Source organism: Rhinatrema bivittatum, chromosome 2, assembly GCF_901001135.1.
Source record: "Rhinatrema bivittatum chromosome 2, aRhiBiv1.1, whole genome shotgun sequence".
Classification (NCBI taxonomy): domain Eukaryota; kingdom Metazoa; phylum Chordata; class Amphibia; order Gymnophiona; family Rhinatrematidae; genus Rhinatrema; species Rhinatrema bivittatum.
Window position 1 is genome coordinate 299,732,952 of NC_042616.1, and position 12,473 is coordinate 299,745,424.

Sequence of the window (12,473 nt, forward strand, 5' to 3'; positions counted from 1 at the left end):
CAAACCAGACGTTGAAAGCCTTCCTCCGAGCCTTTGTGGGAGACCTAAAAAACGACTGGGTAGCTTTATTGCCGTGGGCAGAATTCTCCTACAACCACCACAGGCATTCTGCCACCAACAGGTCCCCCTTCCAGGTAGTCTATGGGAGACGACTCAGACCTCCTTTTCCCCTGCCTTTGGAGGTGCCATCGCCAGCCATGCAACTCACATCCCAACAGTTACGGAATCTTTGGGGCTCCACTGGAGAGAAATTGCAACGCATGGCAGTCACTGCAAAGAGGTACGCCGACCATCTACGATGTCTGGCTCCTGCATTTCTCCCAGGGGACAAGGTATGGCTAAGTAAGAACATAAGAACATAAGAACATGCCATACTGGGTCAGACCAAGGGTCCATCAAGCCCAGCATCCTGTTTCCAACAGTGGCCAATCCAGGCCATAAGAACTTGGCAAGTACCCAAAAACTAAGTCTATTCCATGTTACTGTTGCTAGTAATAGCGGTGGTTATTATCTAAGTCAACTTAATTAATAGCAGATAATGGACTTCTCCTCCAAGAACTTATACAATCCTTTTTTAAACACATCTATACTAACTGCACTAACCACATCTTCTGGCAACAAATTCCAGAGTTAAATTGTGCGCTGAGTGAAAAAGAACTTTCTCCGATTAGTTTTAAATGTGCCACATGCTAACTTTATGGAATGCCCCCTATTCTTTCTATTATCCGAAAGAGTAAAAAAACAATTCACATCTACCCTAGACCTCTCATGATTTTAAACACCTCTATCATATCCCCTCTCAGCCCTCTCTTCTCCAAACTGAAAAGCCTTAACCTCTTTAGTCTTTCCTCATAGGGGAGCTGTTCCATTCCCCTTAGAATTTTGGTAGCCCTTCTCTGTACCTTCTCCATTGCAATTATATCTTTTTTGAGATCAGGTGACTAGAATTGTACACAGTATTCAAGGTGCGGTCTCACCATGGAGCGATACAGAGGCATTATGACATTTTCCGTTTTATTCACCATTCCCTTTCTAATAATTCCCAACATTCTGTTTGCTTTTTTGACTGCCGCAGCACACTGAACTGACAATTTCAATGTATTATCCACTATGACGCCTAGATCTCTTTCTTGGGTAGTAGCACCTAATATGGAACTTAACATTGTGTAACTATAGCATGGGTTATTTTTTCCCTATATGCATCACCCTGCACTTGTCCACATTAAATTTCATCTGCCATTTTGATGCCCAATATTCCAGCCTCACAAGGTCTTCCTGCAATTTATCACAATCTGCTTGTGATTTAACTACTCTGAACAATTTTGTATCATCTGCAAATTTGATTACCTCACTTGTCGTATTTCTTTCCAGATCATTTATAAATATATTGAAAAGTAAGGGTCCCAATACAGATCCCTGAGGCACTCCACTGCCCACTCCCTTCCACTGAGAAAATTGTCCATTTAATCCTACTCTCTGTTTCCTGTCTTTTAGCCAGTTTGTAATCCACGAAAGGACATCACCACCTATCCCATGACTTTTTATTTTTCCTAGAAGCCTCTCATGAGGAACTTTGTCAAATGCCTTCTGAAAATCCAAGTACACTACATCTACTGGTTCACCTTTATCCACATGTTTATTAACTCCTTCAAAAACGTGAAGCAGATTTGTGAGGCAAGACTTGCCTTGGGTAAAGCCATGCTGACTTTGTTCCATTAAACCATGTCTTTCTATATGTTCTGTGATTTTGATGTTTAGAACCCTTTCCACTATTTTTCCTGGCACTGAAGTCAGGCTAACCGGTCTGTAATTTCCCGGATTGCCCTGGAGCCCTTTTTAACTATGGGGGTTACATTAGCTATCCTCCAGCCTTCAGGTACAATGGATGATTTTAATGATAGGTTACAAATTTCTACTAATAGGTCTGAAATTTCATTTTTTAGTTCCTTCAGAACTCTGGGGTGCATACCATCCGGTCCAGCTTACATTTGTCAATAAGTTCTACCACATCTTCTAGGTTCACCGTGATTTGGTTCAGTCCATCTGAATCATTACCCATGAAAACCTTCTCCAGTACGGGTACCTCCCCAACATCCTCTTCAGTAAACACCTTCGCCTGAGGGTTCCTTCGATGCACCTGGCTCCGAGGTACATTGGTCCGATTGAGTTTCGGAACGGGTGGGTGCCATCTCCTATCATCTCTGTCTTCCATCCACGTTAAGAATTCATAATGTCTTCCTCATATCCCTGCTCAAGCCTTTGGTATTGTCAGTTTTCCATGACAAGTCCCCTGAACCCGCCAGCTCCGTGGCTCAGGAAGACACTGTCTATCAAGTGAAAGAGGTGTTAGATGTGTGATTTCATCATAGATGATGGGAATACCTTCTCTCCTGGGAAGGTTATGGTCCTGAGGAGAATACTTGGGAGCCTGCCTCCAATATTTTGGATAAGTCTCTTCTCCACCAATTTCATCTACACCATCCTGCTAAGCCGAAACCCCCAGGAAGGGGGCATAGAATGGGGGGTACTGTTATGCCTCCGACCCGCGGACTCCCGCGGGCCGTCCCTTCACTTACCGCGGGTTGCCTCGTGGCAGCAGCAGCATCGGTAAGGCCTGCTTGGGCCTGGCTGGCTCCTCCTCGCGGTGCTCCCTCTGTGAGGGAGACGCTGCGGACGTCCTCTGCTGGCTCTGCCCCTCTAGACGCGTGCACGCACAGGAGCACAGGATTTAAAGGGACCAGTGCGGGAACCTACTGCTCCACCCCTGAAGGACGTCAGATGCCGGCAGGGATTTAAACCCTGCAGCTTGCCCTACTCCTTGCCTTGCAACGAGGTTCTCTCTGCTCCCAGAGTTTGCTAGTTGCTGTTATTCATCCCTGGCTTCAGACTTCGGCTTGTCCCTGGTTTCAGACTTCGGATCATCCCTGGCTTCAGGCTTCAGCTTATCCCTGGCTTCCTACTTCGGATCGTCCCTGGCTTCAAGCTTCAGCTTATCCCTGGCTTCAGACTTCAGCTCGTCCCTGGCTTCAGACTTCGGTATCATCCCTGGCTTCAGACTTCGGCTTCGTTCCTGACTTCAGATTTCAGCTTCGGTTCCTGGCCTTCAACTTCAGCTGGCCCTTGGTATCCCTGTTCTCCTCCATTCTGAAGACCCCGCCTAAGTCCAAGCAGCTCGAGTCCTCACAGGCTCCTCCTGGGGGGTCCTCGGGTTTCCAGTTGTGAAGTTCCAGTTGGTCTCCTGGCTCCAGCTTCCGGCTTCCTCAGGATTCTGGGATTCCTCCTCAAGTCTCATCCATCAGGAGACTACACATAAGTCCAAGTGGCTCGGGTCCTCATGGGTTTCTCCTGGGGGTACCTCGGGCTGCCAGTGGTGAAGTTCCTTTGGTCTCCTGATCCGCGCCACCTACTGGCTTTGTCGTCCACTGCGGGCACATCGCGGTGCGTCATCACCAGTCCTAGCCGGCTCAAGGGATCATGAAATTCAACATTTCCAACAGTGAGCCCATTCTTACTGTTAATCATTCAATGTTATGTTGTTGTTAAATCTCTCTCTGGTTAATCATTCAGCATTTTGTTGTTGTTAAATCTCTATCTACATGCTATCATGAAACAAATGTAAACAGCCTCACTTGTCCCCTGTAAACCAATGTGATATCCTGTGTCGAATGTCGGTATACAAAAACAAATACATAAATAAATAAAATAAATAAATATTTCTCAATCAATTTTATCAGCAAATTAAAGGTACAGCTATAGGGGCTTCTATGCTTGGATTTCACAAGGCTTTTGATACGGTCCCGCACAGGAGGCTGGTGAATAAAATGAGAAGCTTAGGCATGAGTGCCGCGGTGGTGGCCTGGATTGCAAACTGGTTGATGGACAGATGACAATGTGTGATGATAAATGGAACTTACTCTGAAGAGAGAGCGGTGTTAAGCGGAGTGCCGCAAGGATCGGTGTTGGGACCAGTCCTGTTCAATATCTATGTGAGCGACATAGCGGACGAGTTAGAAGGTAAGGTTTGTCTGTTTGCAGATGACACTAAGGTCTGCAACAGAGGAGGAGTTAAGATGGCGGCACGCACTGAGCCCTAAGTCGGAGCTCTCTGGACTTTTGTTGAATGTATTACCTTTGAAGAAATGCCTGCTAAAAGAAAAGGGAAAGTACGGACCTGTCCATCTGTGCAAACTCCCTCTTCAAGTTTCCAACCAGAGATAACCGGCTTTATGTGCCCCGCGCTCCAACAGAGGAGAACCGAGGAAGCTGATGTGCACGACGGCATGGGAGAGGCGTCTGTGCTGGCAGGGGAGGTGTCCCTCAGCCCGGAAGAGAGGAGACCGCCTGTGCAGAGAGCTGACGAGGAGCTAGAAGGGGAGGAGCCGGTGGCGATTCAAACCGGCACCCTACAGAAAGCCCCTCACGTTTGTCGGACGGTGTTGATCCGGGTCCCTCCACCTCGAGCCCGGTGGAAGAACAGAGAAATGCGATGATATCTGAGTCCAGCGGGAGGCTGGAAGAAAGTATGAATGCCGACAATGCCCCCAGGCAGCAGCTAATAGCTATACCAACACGGCCTGCACAGGTAAGGTTAGATTCTCTATGGGACTTTATGGCTGGTATGGCCTCTGCAATAAATTCTCTGAATGACAAATTGGAGCAATCTAATTCACAAAGCCTTCAAAAATCCACTGATATACAAAAACAAGTCGATTTACTGAAAGGAAAAGTCAGTGGTTTGAAAGAGAAAGGCAATGAGTTTCAGAAGTATAAAATAGCAGCGATTAAAGACCGTGAGGTCCTATTTAGGCAGATGGAATTCCTTGAAAATAAATCTAGACATTTAAACCTTCGTTTGACAAACTTTCCCAGAGTAGTAGGGGAGATTCCATACACCACTTTGAAGAAATTCTTCATGGAAAAATTGGAAATTACTGAAGCAAATTTCCCATCTATCAACACTTGCTTTTTTCTTCCCTTCCCAAGACAGTCAGAAAGTGCCAGTAATGTTCCCTTTGCAGGAAATTTAATGGGTTTTCTGGAAGATTTAACCCTGGAAGTTATAAATAGGGGAACACTTCTGGTATCCTTAATCACATCGAAGGATATTGGCTTGGTGATGAAGTCATATTTCAGGAAATATCCTATAAACTTTCATGAAGCAGCAGTGAAAATATTTCCAGATTTAGCCCCAACCACACAGGCCAGGCGTCGAGGTTTTTTAAACCTCAGACAAGAGGCTGTTGGGCTGGGCTTTACAGTAAAAATTGTGTTTCCTTGTAAATGTTTCCTGTCAAAGGGTAATGAACGCTTTGTATTTTTTATGTCAGAGCAGTTAAAAGAATTTATAGATGCCAGGAAAATTAACATCTTAACCCAGTAAGATTGATATGGAGTGTTGGTAAAGTGTATCTGCCATCAGTCTTTATATAGTTATTTTTTGTGTTGTACTTCCTTAAAAGATTTCAAACTTCCTTACCACTATATATTCTGCTGGGAGTGGGAATTCATGGTTGAAAGTATATATAATGTTTAGGGATGTGAATCGTTTTAGGACGATTAAAATTATCGTCCGATAATTTTAATATCGTCTTAAACCGTTATGGAACACAATACAATAGAGATTCTAACGATTTATCATTATAAATCGTTAGAATCGTGAGCCGGCACACTAAAACCCCCTAAAACCCACCCCCGACCCTTTAAATTAAATCCCCCACCCTCCCGAACCCCCCCCCCCAAATGACTTAAATAACCTGGGGGTCCTGCGGCGGTCCGGAACGGCAGCGGTCCGGAACGGGCTCCTGCTACTGAATCTTGTTGTCTTCAGCCGGCGCCATTTTCCAAAATGGCGCCGAAAAATGGCAGCGGCCATAGACGAACACGATTGGACGGCAGGAGGTCCTTCCGGACCCCCGCTGGACTTTTGGCAAGTCTTGTGGGGGTCAGGAGGCCCCCCCCAAGCTGGCCAAAAGTTCCTGGAGGTCCAGCGGGGGTCAGGGAGCGATTTCCCGCCGCGAATCGTTTTCCGTACGGAAAATGGCGCCGGCAGGAGATCGACTGCAGGAGGTCGTTCAGCGAGGGTTCCGGCGCCTCGCTGAACGACCTCCTGCAGTTGATGTCCTGCCGGTGCCATTTTCCGTACGGAAAACGATTCACGGCGGGAAATCGCTCCCTGACCCCCGCTGGACCTCCAGGAACTTTTGGCCAGTTTGGGGGGGGCCTCCTGATCCCCACAAGACTTGCCAAAAGTCCAGCGGGGGTCCGGAAGGACCTCCTGCCGTCCAATCGTGTTCGTCTATGGCCGCCGCCATTTTTCGGCGCCATTTTGGAAAATGGCGCCGGCTGAAGACAACAAGATTCAGTAGCAGGAGCCCGTTCCGGACCGCCCTGGACCCCCAGGTTATTTAAGTCATTGGGGGTGGGGGATTTAATTTAAAGGGTCGGGGGTGGGTTTTAGGGGGTTTTAATGTGCCGGTTTTGCGATTTTACGATTTTTCGATTTTTCACGATTTTTCACGATTTTTCACGATATTTTACCCCCCCAAACGGCAACAATACGATTCCCTCCCCCTCCCAGCCGAAATCGATCGTTAAGACGATCGAGGACACGATTCACATCTCTAATAATGTTTAATTATGTGATTACCCTAACTTGTTTGTTTCCTACATACCGGTAATTATTTTTTTCTTTTTTTTCTTTTCCTTTTATGTAAAAGGAAAAATGTAAAGTTAGGAGTAAAAATTCTCTTTATGTTATTAAGAAACCACTGTATTTCTTTATAAGCAAATAATATTTTGTTTATGTACTGGAAAATATAAATAAAGAATTGAAAAAAAAAAAGGTCTGCAACAGAGTGGACATGCTGGAAGGAGTGGAGAGAATGAGAAGGGATTTAAGGAAGCTGGAAGAGTGGTCGAATATATGGCAGCTGAGATTCAATGCCAAGAAGTGCAGAGTCATGCATAAGGGGTGTGGAAATCCAAAAGAACTGTATGCACAGAGCAGGAGAGAGACCTAGGGGTGACAGTGTCTAATGATCTGAAGTCGGTGAAACAATATGACAAGGCGATAGCTAAAGCCAGAAGAATGCTGGGCTGCATAAAGAGAGGAATATCGAGTAAGAAAAGGGAAGTGATTATCCCCTTTTACAGGCCCTTGGTGAGGCCTCACCTGGAGTACTGTGCTCAGTTCTGGAGACCGTATATCCGAAGGGACAGAGACAGGATGGAGGCGGTCCAGAGAAGGGCGACCAAAAAGGTGGTTGGTCTTCATTGAATGTCTTATGAGGAGAGATTGAAGAATCTAAATATGTACACCCTGGAGGAAAGGAGGAGCAGGGGGGATATGATACAGACTTTCAGATACTTGAAAGGTTTTAATGATTCAAAGTTAATGACAAACCTTTTCCGCCAGAAAAAAAGCAGAACCAGGGGTCACGATTTAAAACTCCAGGGAGAAAGATTCAGAACCAATGTCAGGAAGTATTTCTTCATGGAGAGGGTGGTGGATACCTGGAATGCCCTTCCGGAGGAAATGGTGAAGACCAGAACTGTGAAGGACTTCAAAGGGGTGTGGGATAAACACTGTGGATCCTTAAAGTCTAGAGGATGTGAATGAAGAGTTGGTGGCTTGCGGGAATGATGGCTACTACCTGGAGATAATACCCTTATTCAATAAACATGCACATGGTTAATGCGACTCCAATATTGCTCTAAGCTTCAACGGCAAGAGGTAATGTGGAAAAAAGGATTTCCATTCACATAAAAAGCAGGGAGCAGCTTGCTTGTTATGGCAGTTACTACCCCAAACCAAATAAGCCTGATACTTCACTTTCAATGCATATCCAGCATAGTTCTCTGCTTCAACGGCAGGGGTGAAAGACTGATACTTGATGCATATCCAGCATAGCTCTCTGCTTCAACGGCAGGGGAGAAAGTCTGATGCTTCACTTTCAATGCATATCCAGCATAGCTCTCTGCTTCAATGGCACGGGGGAGAATGAAGAAAAGTGGATCTATATACAGACAACAACCAACAAGGACTGAATTACATGGTCTGGGTAAACAAATGAGCATGGGTGTAGCTTGCTTATTGTGGCGGTTACTACCCCTAACTAATTAAGCTAGAAATTTCACTTAGATGCAGTTCCAACACTGCTCTCTACATTAATGGTGGGAGTGGAAGGGAAATAGAACCAAAAGTTTACTAAGGGCCAAGAGTAACAGATACGTATGAGAAAAAAAAAAAAAGAATGCAAAAGCTTGCTGGGCAGACTGGATGGGCCGTTTGGTCTTCTGCCGTCATTTCTATGTTTCTATGTTTCTATACGAGGTCCATTTTGAGGCAGTTCACATTTATTCTTCTCCTTTTAAACAGTTTTTTACTTTATGGATTTGATATATTGATGATGTTTTTCTATTATGGACTGGACTTTAATTCAGTTCTACATGTTTATGGACTGGCTTAACACTCTACAAACAAATAGGTGGCAAAGCAATGGGAGCCTTGATGGCACCAAGTGTTGCCAGCTTATACATAGGAGCTTTCGAGGCTAAATGGCTTACACAATTTCCCTTTAAACAGCAATTCACTGTCGGCGAAGATTTATAGAAGATATTTTGATTCTATAGTCAGGTGGATGTACTTTGACCAATTTGTGTTGTGGTTGAAGAGTTGTGACCTTCGTTTGCAGTTTACTTTTCATTATGGAAATCTAATGGTTCCTTTTTTAGATATCACTATTTCAAAGCAATCAGATACTTTTTTCTTCTCCATATTCCAAAAACTTACTGACCAAAACACGCTTTTAGGGTATGCTAGTTGTCATCCACAACGTTTGAAGGATAGTATTCCATTTAGTCAACTTTTGCATCTTAGAAGGTTGTGTTCGATTGCACAGGAATATAAAAATAAGGCGAATGTCATGTTCACTAAGTTCACAGACAGAGGTTATCCCCCCGCTTTTGTGAAAAGAGCGATGAAGGAAGGCCGGTGGAATGATAGGGATATATTACTAAAGACTCAATGAAAAAAATTAATGAATAAATTAACATCTGATCTCCATGTGGGCGCCCACCTCAGCACCAGTGATCGTCAAACGGTTTGGTTTCATATCACACAAAGGATACAGAGAAGAAGCATGAAGACCCGAGTTTTGCAGTTCAAAAACACGGACTTTGATGAAATGGAGAAGTACCTGGAGGAAGAACTAGAAGGCTGGGAGAACGAGAGAGATGTGGAACAATAATGGACCAAACTAAAAGGAGCAATTACCAAGGCAACTAATCTATATGTTAGAAAAGTAAAGAAAAGCAAAAGAAAAATGAAACCTATCTGGTTTTCAAAGGAGGTGGCTGACAAAATAAAGGCTAAAAGAACAGCATTCAAGAAATATAAAGGATCCCAAAGGGAGGAGCACAAAAAAGAATATCTGGTGGAACTGAGGGAGATGAAGAAAGTAATCAAAAAGGCAAAAGGTCAAGCGGAAGAAAGGATTGCCAAAGAGGTAAAGCGAGGTGACAAAACATTTTTCAGATACATCAGAACCCCCCCCCAAAAAAAAACTAACCCAGATAAGTATGAGGAAAAAAAAGTGTGAAAGCTTGCTGGGCAAACTGGATGGGCCATTTGGTCTTCTTCTGCCATCATTTCTATGTTTCTAAGTTTCTATGTTTCTATGTGTATTGCCAATCTTTCCTTCTATACATTGTGAGGCGAGGAGTACACACAAGCCTTGGCACATTTTGCAATTGAATCCATTCTTTACAGAAAACCCACTGATAGCTTATCAGAAGGATCACAATATAAAAGATCAAGTTGTGAGATCACATTTTGTTCAAAATCAAGCACCGTTAGTTTTAAATGCAATGGGTCATTTTCCTTTTAGTTCCTGTACTGTTTGTCAGCAGTCATATATGAATAGTGACCTACCTTTTGAAAAGTTACAGCATTTTGTGCCTAAGGCTCATACCACCTGCATGTTTAGCAAGGTGGTACACATGATTTGGTGTCCTTGTAAATTGATGTATATAGAGAAAACCACTAGGAGTATGCATTCGTTTGCAACGTATTGGCAATCCGCAATGTATTGAGCCATATTCATTGTATTCTTGGGGAAGCGAAATGTATCGCGATTCCCACGAATACAACAAATCTTCACCAAATTATTTGGCCATCTAAAGGAGCAAATTTAAACAAAACCCCACCCTTCTGATCCCCCCAAGACTTGCCAAAACTCCCTGGTGGTCCAGCGGGGGTCCGGGAGCGATCTCCTGCACTCGGTCCATCGGCTGCTGGTATTCAAAATGGCACTGATAGCCTTTGCCCTAACTATGTCACAGGGGCTACCGGTGCCATTTGTCAGCCTCTGTGACATAGTAAGGGCAAAGGCTATCGGCACCATTTTGAATACTGGCAGCTGATGGCCCGACTGCAGGAGACCTCCCCAAGACATGCCAAAAGTCTCTGGTGGTCCAGTGAGGGTCCTGGAGCCATCACCTGTACTCAGGCTGTCGGCTGCCAGTATTCAAAATGGTGCTGATAGCCTTTGCCCTAACTATGTCACAGGGGCTACCGGTATCATTGGTTGCCCCCTGTCACATGGTAGGAGGACAAGATGGCGCCGGCCATCCATTGCTCCTACCATGTGACAGGGGTCGACCAATGGTACCGGTAGCCCCTGTGACATAGTAAGGTCAAAGGTTACTGGTACCATTTTGAATACCGGCAGCCGACGGCGTGAGTGCAGTAGATGGCTCCCAGACACCTGCTGGACCACCAGGGAGTTTTGGCAAGTCTTGGGAGGGGCAGGAGGGTGGGGGGTTGTAGTTGATTAAATTTTAGCTGGGAAATGAATAAGAATGGAATGTGTAAATGGATCAAGGCCCCCCCTTGCCAAATGCAACATATCTGCCCCCCCCATGAATACAAATACCAAATGTAACATCCCTATAAACCACTTCACATAGGTATTATTGCAGATTCACTAAATTAGCACAATGAACTTTGTGCATGCTGCAATGAGAGAGAGAGTATCTACAAGCCCTATTACTAGTTAAATATTTATATCTCTATAGGAGGGCCACCTGCTAGGTTGAGGTGAGGTATTAGTGGTGGTTTAGGGGCCAGTTTTGCATGTAGCGTGAGATGTACAAACAGCACAGTACACCTTGGTGAAGATTTGGCGTCATTTGGAGTGAGGAAAATCTTCAGAAGATTAAATTTCTTCTTTGTTCTCTCACCCTAGCTTGAAGGACTCTATAACAGGGTACCATCAAGCTAGGGTGAGAGAACATGGTACAAAATTTCATTCAAAAAATAGCAGTCATGCTCTCATTGATGCCCTTACCCTTCTATATTTAAACCTCTGAGTAGTCCTAACTTTGGACCAATCAGAATACCCCCCAAAATAAGCCAATCAAATCCGTAACCAGTGACAAGATGAATTAGCAGCTATAGACCTCATCTGCTTCACATAAAAACAGCTGAATCAAGCCTTAGCTTGATTCAAGCCATAGCTATTGCCTGCCACCTTGTGCTTCAGATCTGGTGATTTCAGTTTGAGTCTTTTGGGGCAACAGGCAGATGTAACAGAATATCATGCTTGTTCAGGAAGTACAGAATGGAATCCCAAGACCACTGCCATTTTTTTTTTGTATTAATTATACTGAAATATTGCTGCCACCTGACTGCTTGAACTGAAGGCTTCTGTGTAGGACTGTTTGCCAATATACACGTTAGTATCTCTCTAGAAGGGTAGATAAAGCCTCATATTTAATATGTAGTAATTCATATTTTGGTATTTTCGCTCAGAACTGAATTATTAATTTCCCTTTTTGGTAATAAGATGAAAAAGGACTTAGACAAAATTGGCTTTGACACAACATTTTTCCACTCATGGGGAGGCCAAATGTCAAACTCCCCACAGTACTGTACCCAAGCTCCTTCAAGTCAAGTTTCAAAGTGAAACTTCCCACAGAGATTCTCTCTGAGAATATGATTGAGGGATGGCAACTCAGGTTGTCTTTGCCAAGAAAAACAAAATTATGGTTAAACAAAAAATTGTATCAATTTTAAAAATACCAAAGGGAAAAATGCAAACCAACATCTTTTTACAATAGGGAAGTATTTTAAATAATTCATAAATTATTTTAAGCATTTTTAAGAATACACAGAAAACAAAAATCATAGGGGCGGATTTTAAAAGGCCCGCGCGCCTATTTTGCATAGGCCGCTGGCGCGCGTAAAGCCCCGGGACGCGTGTAAGTCCCAGGGCTTTCGAAAAGGGGCGGGAGGGGGCGGGAGGGGGCGTAGCCACGCGTATCTTATAAAATCCAGCGTACTTTTGTTTGCGCCTGGTGCACGAACAAAAGTACGCGATCGCGTATTTTTTAAAGATCTACCTCAAAGTCTTATAATCTAGAAATATATAAAACAAAAGATAAATAAACCACCCAACTTTAGACAACAACAA